General features: G+C 50.0%; 1 protein-coding gene across 1 annotated transcript in view; it reads left to right on the top strand.

Moving 5' to 3' along the window:
* The window catches only part of LOC128696605 (sodium-coupled monocarboxylate transporter 1-like), a 278238-nt gene that overhangs the window by 135202 nt on the left and 130282 nt on the right, over positions 1-12754 (top strand). The window lies entirely within an intron of this gene.

Genomic DNA, 12754 nt, shown 5'->3' with positions numbered 1-12754 from the left:
CCTCTGGTCACACAGGCTCATGCACCAGTCCTCTGGTCACACAGGCTCATGCACCAGTCCTCTGGTCACACAGGCTCATGCACCAGTCCTCTGGTCACACAGGCTCATGCACCAGTCCTCTGGTCACACAGGCTCATGCACCAGTCCTCTGGTCACACAGGCTCATGCACCAGTCCTCTGGTCACACAGGCTCATGCACCAGTCCTCTGGTCACACAGGCTCATGCACCAGTCCTCTGGTCACACAGGCTCATGCACCAGTCCTCTGGTCACACAGGCTCATGCACCAGTCCTCTGGTCACACAGGCTCATGCACCAGTCCTCTGGTCACACAGGCTCATTCACCAGTCCTCTGGTCACACACACTCATGCACCAGTCCTCTGGTCACACAGGCTCATGCACCAGTCCTCTGGTCACACAGGCTCACACAGGCTCATGCACCAGTCCTCTGGTCACACAGGCTCATGCACCAGTCCTCTGGTCACACAGGCTCATGCACCAGTCCTCTGGTCACACAGGCTCATGCACCAGTCCTCTGGTCACACAGGCTCATGCACCAGTCCTCTGGTCACACAGGCTCATGCACCAGTCCTCTGGTCACACAGGCTCATGCACCAGTCCTCTGGTCACACAGGCTCATGCACCAGTCCTCTGGTCACACAGGCTCATGCACCAGTCCTCTGGTCACACAGGCTCATGCACCAGTCCTCTGGTCACACAGGCTCATGCACCAGTCCTCTGGTCACACAGGCTCATGCACCAGTCCTCTGGTCACACAGGCTCATGCACCAGTCCTCTGGTCACACAGGCTCATGCACCAGTCCTCTGGTCACACAGGCTCATGCACCAGTCCTCTGGTCACACAGGCTCATGCACCAGTCCTCTGGTCACACAGGCTCATGCACCAGTCCTCTGGTCACACAGGCTCATGCACCAGTCCTCTGGTCACACAGGCTCATGCACCAGTCCTCTGGTCACACAGGCTCATGCACCAGTCCTCTGGTCACACAGGCTCATGCACCAGTCCTCTGGTCACACAGGCTCATGCACCAGTCCTCTGGTCACACAGGCTCATGCACCAGTCCTCTGGTCATACACACAGGCTCATGCACCAGTCCTCTGGTCACACAGGCTCATGCACCAGTCCTCTGGTCACACAGGCTCATGCACCAGTCCTCTGGTCACACAGGCTCATGCACCAGTCCTCTGGTCACACAGGCTCATGCACCAGTCCTCTGGTCACACAGGCTCATGCACCAGTCCTCTGGTCACACAGGCTCATGCACCAGTCCTCTGGTCACACAGGCTCATGCACCAGTCCTCTGGTCACACAGGCTCATGCACCAGTCCTCTGGTCACACAGGCTCATGCACCAGTCCTCTGGTCACACAGGCTCATGCACCAGTCCTCTGGCCACACAGGCTCATGCACCAGTCCTCTGGTCACACAGGCTCATGCACCAGTCCTCTGGTCACACAGGCTCATGCACCAGTCCTCTGGTCACACAGGCTCATGCACCAGTCCTCTGGTCACACAGGCTCATGCACCAGTCCTCTGGTCACACAGGCTCATGCACCAGTCCTCTGGTCACACAGGCTCATGCACCAGTCCTCTGGTCACACAGGCTCATGCACCAGTCCTCTGGTCACACAGGCTCATGCACCAGTCCTCTGGTCACACAGGCTCATGCACCAGTCCTCTGGTCACACAGGCTCATGCACCAGTCCTCTGGTCACACAGGCTCATGCACCAGTCCTCTGGTCACACAGGCTCATGCACCAGTCCTCTGGTCACACAGGCTCATGCACCAGTCCTCTGGTCACACAGGCTCATGCACCAGTCCTCTGGTCACACAGGCTCATGCACCAGTCCTCTGGTCACACAGGCTCATGCACCAGTCCTCTGGTCACACAGGCTCATGCACCAGTCCTCTGGTCACACAGGCTCATGCACCAGTCCTCTGGTCACACAGGCTCATGCACCAGTCCTCTGGTCACACAGGCTCATGCACCAGTCCTCTGGTCACACAGGCTCATGCACCAGTCCTCTGGTCACACAGGCTCATGCACCAGTCCTCTGGTCACACAGGCTCATGCACCAGTCCTCTGGTCACACAGGCTCATGCACCAGTCCTCTGGTCACACAGGCTCATGCACCAGTCCTCTGGTCACACAGGCTCATGCACCAGTCCTCTGGTCACACAGGCTCATGCACCAGTCCTCTGGTCACACAGGCTCATGCACCAGTCCTCTGGTCACACAGGCTCATGCACCAGTCCTCTGGTCACACAGGCTCATGCACCAGTCCTCTGGTCACACAGGCTCATGCACCAGTCCTCTGGTCACACAGGCTCATGCACCAGTCCTCTGGTCACACAGGCTCATGCACCAGTCCTCTGGTCACACAGGCTCATGCACCAGTCCTCTGGTCACACCGGCTCATGCACCAGTCCTCTGGTCACACAGGCTCATGCACCAGTCCTCTGGTCACACAGGCTCATGCACCAGTCCTCTGGTCACACAGGCTCATGCACCAGTCCTCTCTGGTCACACAGGCTCATGCACCAGTCCTCTGGTCACACAGGCTCATGCACCAGTCCTCTGGTCACACAGGCTCATGCACCAGTCCTCTGGTCACACAGGCTCATGCACCAGTCCTCTGGTCACACAGGCTCATGCACCAGTCCTCTGGTCACACAGGCTCATGCACCAGTCCTCTGGTCACACAGGCTCATGCACCAGTCCTCTGGGCTCACACAGGCTCATGCACCAGTCCTCTGGTCACACAGGCTCATGCACCAGTCCTCTGGTCACACAGGCTCATGCACCAGTCCTCTGGTCACACAGGCTCATGCACCAGTCCTCTGGTCACACAGGCTCATGCACCAGTCCTCTGGTCACACAGGCTCATGCACCAGTCCTCTGGTCACACAGGCTCATGCACCAGTCCTCTGGTCACACAGGCTCATGCACCAGTCCTCTGGTCACACAGGCTCATGCACCAGTCCTCTGGTCTCATGCACCAGTCACTGGTCACACAGGCTCATGCACCAGTCCTCTGGTCACACAGGCTCATGCACCAGTCCTCTGGTCACACAGGCTCATGCACCAGTCCTCTGGTCACACAGGCTCATGCACCAGTCCTCTGGTCACACAGGCTCATGCACCAGTCCTCTGGTCACACAGGCTCATGCACCAGTCCTCTGGTCACACAGGCTCATGCACCAGTCCTCTGGTCACACAGGCTCATGCACCAGTCCTCTGGTCACACAGGCTCATGCACCAGTCCTCTGGTCACACAGGCTCATGCACCAGTCCTCTGGTCACACAGGCTCATGCACCAGTCCTCTGGCCACACAGGCTCATGCACCAGTCCTCTGGTCACACAGGCTCATGCACCAGTCCTCTGGTCACACAGGCTCATGCACCAGTCCTCTGGTCACACAGGCTCATGCACCAGTCCTCTGGGCACACAGGCTCATGCACCAGTCCTCTGGTCACACAGGCTCATGCACCAGTCCTCTGGTCACACAGGCTCATGCACCAGTCCTCTGGTCACACAGGCTCATGCACCAGTCCTCTGGTCACACAGGCTCATGCACCAGTCCTCTGGTCACACAGGCTCATGCACCAGTCCTCTGGTCACACAGGCTCATGCACCAGTCCTCTGGTCACACAGGCTCATGCACCAGTCCTCTGGTCACACAGGCTCATGCACCAGTCCTCTGGTCACACAGGCTCATGCACCAGTCCTCTGGTCACACAGGCTCATGCACCAGTCCTCTGGTCACACAGGCTCATGCACCAGTCCTCTGGTCACACAGGCTCATGCACCAGTCCTCTGGTCACACAGGCTCATGCACCAGTCCTCTGGTCACACAGGCTCATGCACCAGTCCTCTGGTCACACAGGCTCATGCACCAGTCCTCTGGTCACACAGGCTCATGCACCAGTCCTCTGGTCACACAGGCTCATGCACCAGTCCTCTGGTCACACAGGCTCATGCACCAGTCCTCTGGTCACACAGGCTCATGCACCAGTCCTCTGGTCACACAGGCTCATGCACCAGTCCTCTGGTCACACAGGCTCATGCACCAGTCCTCTGGTCACACAGGCTCATGCACCAGTCCTCTGGTCACACAGGCTCATGCACCAGTCCTCTGGTCACACAGGCTCATGCACCAGTCCTCTGGTCACACAGGCTCATGCACCAGTCCTCTGGTCACACAGGCTCATGCACCAGTCCTCTGGTCACACAGGCTCATGCACCAGTCCTCTGGTCACACAGGCTCATGCACCAGTCCTCTGGTCACACAGGCTCATGCACCAGTCCTCTGGTCACACAGGCTCATTCACCAGTGAGGTTGCAGTGGTCGAGTCCAAGCTCCTGGCCCCCCTCTTCACTGGTCGCTACTAGGTCACTCTCCCTGAACCGCGAGCTTTATCATACCTCTGCTTAAAGCTATGTATGGATCCTGCCTCCACTACATCTCTTCCCAAACTATTCCACTTCCTGACTACTCTGTGGCTGAAGAAGTACTTCCTAACATCCCTGAGATTCATCTGTGTCTTCAACTTCCAACTGTGCCCTCTTGTTGCTGTGTCCCATCTCTGGAACATCCTGTCTTTGTCCACCTTGTCAATTCCTCTCAGTATTTTGTATGTCGTTATCATGTCCCCCCTATCTCTCCTGTCCTCCAGTGTCGTCAGGCTGATTTCTCTTAACCTCTTCTCGCAGGACATACTTCTTAGCTCTGGGACTGGGGGAGAGAGAGAGAGAGCGCGCGAGAGAGAGAGAGAGAGAGAGAGAGAGAGAGAGAGAGAGAGAGAGAGAGAGAGAGAGAGAGAGAGAGAGAGAGAGAAGAGAGGGAAGAGAGAGGGAGAGAGAGAGAGAAGGGGGAGAGAGAGGGGAGAGAGAGGAGAGGGTGAGAAAGAGGGGAGGAGGGGAGGAGGGGAGAGAGAGATGGGAAATGGGAAAGGGGAGAGATAATGAGAGGGGGAGAGATGTTAGAGGGGGAGGGATGTTAGAGGGGGAGGGATGTTAGAGGGGGAGGGATGTTAGAGGGGGAGAGATGTTAGAGGGGGAGAGATGTTAGAGGGGGAGGGATGTTAGAGGGGGAGGGATGTTAGAGGGGGAGGGTTATTAGAGGGGGAGGGATGTTAGAGGGGGAGAGATGTTAGAGGGGGAGAAATGTGCATCGATGTAGTGCGGATGACAAGAAACAGATGATTGCTGATGTTATGAATGAAAAGAAGTTGGATGTCCTGGCCCTAAGTGAAACAAAGCTGATGGGGGTAGGGGAGTTTCGGTGGGGGGAAATAAATGGGATTAAATCTGGAGTATCTGAGAGAGTTAGAGCAAAGGAAGGGGTAGCAGTAATGTTGAATGATCAGTTATGGAAGGAGAAATGAGAATATGAATGTGTAAATGCAAGAATTATGTGGATTAAAGTAAAGGTTGGATGCGAGAAGTGGGTCATAATAAGCGTGTATGCACCTGGAGAAGAGAGGAATGCAGAGGAGAGAGAGAGATTTTGGGAGATGTTAAGTGAATGTATAGGAGCCTTTGAACCAAGTGAGAGAGTAATTGTGGTAGGGGACCTGAATGCTAAAGTAGGAGAAACGTTTAGAGAGGGTGTGGTAGGTAAGTTTGGGGTGCCAGATGTAAATGATAATGGGAGCCCTTTGATTGAACTTTGTATAGAAAGGGGTTTAGTTATAGGTAATACATATTTTAAGAAAAAGAGGATAAATAAGTATACAAGATATGATGTAGGGCGAAATGACAGTAGTTTGTTGGATTATGTATTGGTAGATAAAAGACTGTTGAGTAGACTTCAGGATGTACATGTTTATAGAGGGGCCACAGATATATCAGATCACTTTCTAGTTGTAGCTACACTGAGAGTAAAAGGTAGATGGGATACAAGGAGAATAGAAGCATCAGGGAAGAGAGAGGTGAAGGTTTATAAACTAAAAGAGGAGGCAGTTAGGGTATGATATAAACAGCTATTGGAGGATAGATGGGCTAATGAGAGCATAGGCAATGGGGTCGAAGAGGTATGGGGTAGGTTTAAAAATGTAGTGTTAGAGTGTTCAGCAGAAGTTTGTGGTTACAGGAAAGTGGGTGCGGGAGGGAAGAGGAGCGATTGGTGGAATGATGATGTGAAGAGAGTAGTAAGGGAGAAAAAGTTAGCATATGAAAAGTTTTTACAAAGTAGAAGTGATGAAAGGAGGGAAGAGTATATGGAGAAAAAGAGAGAGGTTAAGAGAGAGGTGAAGCAATGTAAAAAAAGAGCAAATGAGAGAGTGGGTGAGATGTTATCAACAAATTTTGTTGAAAATAAGAAAAAGTTTTGGAGTGAGATTAACAAGTTAAGAAAGCCTAGAGAACAAATGGATTTGTCAGTTAAAAACAGGAGAGGAGAGTTATTAAAAGGAGAGTTAGAGGTATTGGGAAGATGGAAGGAATATTTTGAGGAATTGTTAAATGTTGATGAAGATAGGGAAGCTGTGATTTCGTGTATAGGGCAAGGAGGAACAACATCTTGTAGGAGTGAGGAAGAGCCAGTTGTGAGTGTGGGGGAAGTTCGTGAGGCAGTAGGTAAAATGAAAGGGGGTAAGGCAGCCGGGATTGATGGGATAAAGATAGAAATGTTAAAAGCAGGTGGGGATATAGTTTTGGAGTGGTTGGTGCAATTATTTAATAAATGTATGGAAGAGGGTAAGGTACCTAGGGATTGGCAGAGAGCATGCATAGTTCCTTTGTATAAAGGCAAAGGGGATAAAAGAGAGTGCAAAAATTATAGGGGGATAAGTCTGTTGAGTATACCTGGCAAAGTGTATGGTAGAGTTATTATTGAAAGAATTAAGAGTAAGACGGAGAATAGGATAGCAGATGAACAAGGAGGCTTTAGGAAAGGTAGGGGGTGTGTGGACCAGGTGTTTACAGCGAAACATATAAGTGAACAGTATTTAGATAAGGCTAAAGAAGTCTTTGTGGAATTTATGGATTTGGAAAAGGCGTATGACAGGGTGGATAGGGGGGCAATGTGGCAGATGTTGCAGGTGTATGGTGTAGGAGGTAGGTTACTGAAAGCAGTGAAGAGTTTTTACGGGGATAGTGAGGCTCAAGTTAGAGTATGTAGGAAAGAGGGAAATTATTTCCCAGTAAAAGTAGGCCTTAGACAAGGATGTGTGATGTCACCGTGGTTGTTTAATATATTTATAGATGGGGTTGTAAGAGAAGTAAATGCGAGGGTCTTGGCAAGAGGCGTGGAGTTAAAAGATAAAGAATCACACATAAAGTGGGAGTTGTCACAGTTGCTCTTTGCTGATGACACTGTGCTCTTGGGAGATTCTGAAGAGAAGTTACAGAGATTGGTGGATGAATTTGGTAGGGTGTGCAAAAGAAGAAAATTGAAAGTGAATACAGGAAAGAGTAAGGTTATGAGGATAACAAAAAGATTAGGTGATGAAAGATTGAATATCAGATTGGAGGGAGAGAGTATGGAGGAGGTGAATGTATTCAGATATTTGGGAGTGGACGTGTCAGCGGATGGGTCTATGAAAGATGAGGTGAATCATAGAATTGATGAGGGGAAAAGGGTGAGTGGTGCACTTAGGAGTCTGTGGAGACAAAGAACTTTGTCCTTGGAGGCAAAGAGAGGAATGTATGAGAGTATAGTTTTACCAACGCTCTTATATGGGTGTGAAGCATGGGTGATGAATGTTGCAGCGAGGAGAAGGCTGGAGGCAGTGGAGATGTCCTGTCTGAGAGCAATGTGTGGTGTGAATATAATGCAGAGAATTCGCAGTTTGGAAGTTAGGAGGAGGTGCAGGATTACCAAAACTGTTGTCCAGAGGGCTGAGGAAGGGTTGTTGAGGTGGTTCGGACATGTGGAGAGAATGGAGCGAAACAGAATAGCTTCAAGAGAGTATCAGTCTGTAGTGGAAGGAAGGCAGAGTAGGGGTCGGCCTAGGAAAGGTTGGAGGGAGGGGGTAAAGGAGGTTTTGTGTGCGAGGGGCTTGGACTTCCAGCAGGCATGCGTGAGCGTGTTTGATAGGAGTGAATGGAGACAAATGGTTTTTAATACTTGACGTGCTGTTGGAGTGTGAGCAAAGTAACATTTATGAAGGGGTTCAGGGAAACCGGCAGGCCGGACTTGAGTCCTGGAGATGGGAAGTACAGTGCCTGCACTCTGAAGGAGGGGTGTTAATGTTGCAGTTTAAAAACTGTAGTGTAAAGCACCCTTCTGGCAAGACAGTGATGGAGTGAATGATGGTGAAAGTTTTTCTTTTTCGGGCCACCCTGCCTTGGTGGGAATCGGCCAGTGTGATAATAATAATAAAATAAATGTTGGAGGGGGGGATGAGAGAGGGGAGAGATATTAGAGGGGAGGGATGTTAGAGGGGAGAGATGGGAGAGGGGAGAGATGGTAGAGGGGAGAGAGAGACATGAGATAGGTAAAGAGATAGGTAGAGAGACATAGTTAGAGAGTGATATAGGTATCGAGAGAGAGAGAGAGAGAGAGAGAGAGAGAGAGAGAGATAGAAAGAGAGGGGGGGATAGTGGATAGTGAAATGTTAGAGTGAGGGTTATCAGGTCAGTTTACAGGAAGGTGTGAAATCCTGTGTATGTACTCACCTATTTGTACTCACCTATTTGTGGTTGCAGGAGTCGAGTCACAGCTCCTGGCCCCGCCTCTTCGCTGATTGCTACTAGGTCCTCTCTCTCCCTGCCCCATGAGCTCTATCATACCTCGCCTTAAAACTATGTATGGTTCCTGCCTCCACCACATCACTTTCTAGGCTATTCCATGGCCTGACTACTCTATGACTGAAGAAATACTTCCTAACATCCCTTTGATTCATCTGAGTCTTCAACTTCCAATTGTGACCTCTTGTGTCTGTGTCCCATCTCTGGAACATCCCGTCTTTGTCCACCTCGTCTATTCCGCGCAGTATTTTATATGTCGTTATCATGTCTCCCCTGACCCTCCTGGCCTCCAGTGTCGTCAGGCCGATTTCCCTCAACCTTTCTTCATAGGACAATCCCCGTAGCTCTGGGACTAGTCTTGTTGCAAACCTTTGCACTTTCTCTAATTTCTTGACGTGCTTGACTAGGTGTGGATTCCAAACTGGTGCTGCATACTCCAGTATGGGCCTGACGTAGATGGTGTACAGAGTCTTAAACGAATCCTTACTGAGGTATCAGAACGCTATCCGTAGGTTTGCCAGGCGCCCGTATGCTGCAGCAGTTATCTGATTGATGTGCGCCTCAGGAGATATGCTCGGTGTTATACTCACCCCCAGATCTTTTTCCTTAAGTGAGGTTTGCAGTCTTTGGCCATCTAAACTATATTGTGTCTGCAGTCTTCTTTGCCCTTCCCCAATCTTCATGACTTTGCATTTGGCAGGGTTAAATTCAAGGAGCCAGTTGCTGGACCAGGCTTGTAGCCTGTCCAGATCTCTTTGTAGTCCTGCCTGATCCTCGTCCGATTCGATTCTTCTCATTAACTTCACATCGTCTGCAAACAAGGACACTTCTGAGTCAGTCCCTTCCGTTATGTCGTTCACGTATACCAAGAACAGCACAGGTCCTAGGACTGACCCCTGTGGAACCCCGCTTGTCACAGGCGCCCACTCTGACACCTCGTCGCGTACCATGACTCGTTGTTTCCTCCCTGTCAGATATTCTCTGATCCATTGCAGTGCCTTTCCTGTTATGTGTGCCTGGTCCTCTAGCTTTTGCAGTAACCTCTTGTGAGGAACTGTGTCGAAAGCCTTCTTGCAGTCCAAAAATACACAGTCGATCCACCCCTCTCTCTCTTGTCTTACTTCTGTCACCTTGTCATAAAACTCTAGTAGGTTTGTGACACAGGATTTTCCTTCCCTGAAACCGTGCTGGTTGTCAATTATACACTTGTTTCTTTCCAGGTGCCCCACCACTCTCCTCCTGATGATCTTCTCCATGACCTTGCATACTATACACGTTAGAGATACAGGTCTGTAGTTTAGTGCCTCATGTCTGTCTCCCTTTTTAAAAATTGGGACTACATTTGCCATTTTCCATACCTCAGGGAGTTGCCCAGTTTCAAATGATGTGTTGAAGATCTTTGTTAATGGCTCACACAATATCTCTGCTCCCTCTTTAAGGACCCATGGAGAGATGTTGTCTGGTCCCACCGCCTTTGAGGTGTCAAGTTCGCATAGCAGCTTCTTCACCTCCTCCTTGGTTATATGTACCTCATCCAGCACTTGCTGGTGTGCCCCCCTGTTCTGATTTCTTGGAGTCCTACTGGTTTCCACTGTAAATACCTCTTTAAATCTTGTGTTGAGCTCCTGACATACCTCTCGGTCGTTTCTTGTGAATTCCCCATCACCCTTCCTCAGTCTGATTACCTGGTCCTTGACTGTTGTTTTCCTCCTGATGTGGCTGTACAACAGCTTCGGGTCAGTCTTTACTTTTGATGCTATGTCATTTTCATATTGTCTCTGAGCCTCCCTTCTTATCTGTGCATATTCGTTTCTGGCTCTTCGGCTGATTTCTTTATTTTCCTGAGTTCTCTGTCTTCTGTACCTTTTCCATTCTCTAGTACACCTAGTTTTTGCCTCCCTACACCTTTGGGTGAACCAAGGACTCGTTCTGTTCTTCCCATTATTTCTGTTTCCCTTGGGAACAAACCTCTCCTCTGCCTCCTTGCATTTTGTTGCTACATAGTCCATCATTTCTTGTACTGGTTTTCCTGTCAGTTCCCTCTCCCACTGAATGTCTTGAAGGAAGTTCCTCATGCCTGAGTAGTTCCCCCTTTTGTAGTTTGGTTTTTCCCAGCCTATTCCTGCTACTCTCTCCACTTGGAGCTCAACTATGTAGTCGAAGCACAGAACCACATGATCACTAGCTCCCAGGGGCCTTTCATACATGATACCCTCGATGTCCGAACTACTCATGGTGAATACAAGGTCCAACCTCGCTGGTTCATCCTCTCCTCTCTCTCTGGTAGTGTCTCTAACATGTTGATGCATGAGGTTCTCCAGTACCACATCCATCATCTTGGCTCTCCATGTTTCGGGACCCCCATGGGGCTCCAGGTTTTCCCAGTCAATCTCCTTGTGATTGAAATCACCCATAACTAGTAACTTTGCTCCCCCCATGTGTGCTCTCCTGGCCACCTCGGCTAGTGTGTTGATCATTGCTCTGTTGCTCTCATCGTATTCTTCTCTTGGCCTCCTGCAGTTCTGTGGTGGGTTGTACATTACTGCAATAATCACCTTATGTCCCTCAGACTGGATTGTTCCTACTAAGTAGTCCCTTTCGCCCATGCCATCCATTCCTTCCATTTTCTCAAAACCCCACTGGTTTTTAATGAGCAGTGCAACTCCTCCTCCCCCTCTCCTCCCTCTGTCTTTCCTGAAGATTTGATATCCGGATGGAAAGATTGAATCTGTTATTATTCTGGTGAGTTTTGTTTCTGTGAGTGCTATTATGTCTGGGGATGTCTCTTTGATTCTTTCGTGCCACTCCTCATACTTGTTTGTTATTCCATCTGCATTTGTATACCACACCTTCAACTTCTTTTCTAAGACTGTGGTCTGGGAAGTATATTGGGGTTGGGGAAGTGGGAGACCTGGTAAGGAACTATGGGTTGTTGCTGTGGGGGTGAAGTTTGTAATGTAGTGGGTGGGGGCATTGGATGTGGCATGGGTGTTTTGATTTAGAGTGTTTGGTTGCACTGGGGTTGACCTGGTTGGGAGGCTTCTATAGAAAGTTGTGAGGGAGGCTGTATTAGATCTTCTTCCTGGGTCTGGGATCTCCTGTCTGTCTTCTCCATCCCCTCTCTTTCCTCCTTTCGCCTTTGTACCATCTCTCTCAGTTTCTTCCTTTCTTCTTGTGTTCTGTCGGGGTCGAGATACACCCTCCTGTATGCCGTCATGTCCCTTAATCGTGCTTTCTCCTGCAGTATCCTGGTCCGAGTCGCTTCTGCCTTGAAGGTCACTCTCACTGGCCGGGTTCTTTTTTTTACAAACCCCCCTATTCTCCGAAAATTTTCCAGCTGGGTCATATCGTCTTCTCCTATTGCTTTCATGATGCTTTCAATTGCTTTTTTTTTCCTTTGTTTTCTTGCTTTATATGTTTCCCCTTCGACTTCCTGGAACCCATACACAAAGACTGACCTCACCCTTTCATTCTCCCACTGCATATCCCTGTGTATCCCCTCATTTAATTTGGTTTCCTCCACTGCAGCTTTCCTTTCATCAGTTTCACTGGCTAATGTACTTGGGCTCAGTGGCCTGTCATTTTCCCTTCTCGGCTTTCCTTGGGCTCTGTTGTTGTCTGTTAGGGCCTCCACATAAAGCTTAGCTCTTTCATTTGCTACAGTCTCCTCTGATAGAGCTTCTCCATGCAGTTGTGCCCCTTCTTTCCCTACAGTCCCCTTATTTGTGGCTGAGGTAGCAGTCTCTGTTGTCAATCCCAAAATGTTCTTTAGTTCTTTAGGCTGTTTCAGATTTTTCAGTTCCTCTTCTAAACTCTGTATCCTAGCTTCTGCTGCTTTGACATGCACCTCCCACTTCCTGCTTTCCATATCTATCCTCTCTTCCATTCTCATGCTAAGTTCTTCTAGTTTCTTTTCCCATTCATGATCCCTTTTTATGAGCTCTGCTGCCCAATCTTCCTTTGCATTTTCCTCCTCCTGTCCCTTGGTTTTTCTTGTTGCTCTCTGGCAACACATTTTTGTTTTATCCTGATTGCC

Source organism: Cherax quadricarinatus, chromosome 47, assembly GCF_038502225.1.
Source record: "Cherax quadricarinatus isolate ZL_2023a chromosome 47, ASM3850222v1, whole genome shotgun sequence".
NCBI lineage: Eukaryota > Metazoa > Arthropoda > Malacostraca > Decapoda > Parastacidae > Cherax > Cherax quadricarinatus.
Note: the sequence above shows the minus strand (reverse complement) of the source record. Positions and strands in the feature narration are given on the sequence as shown.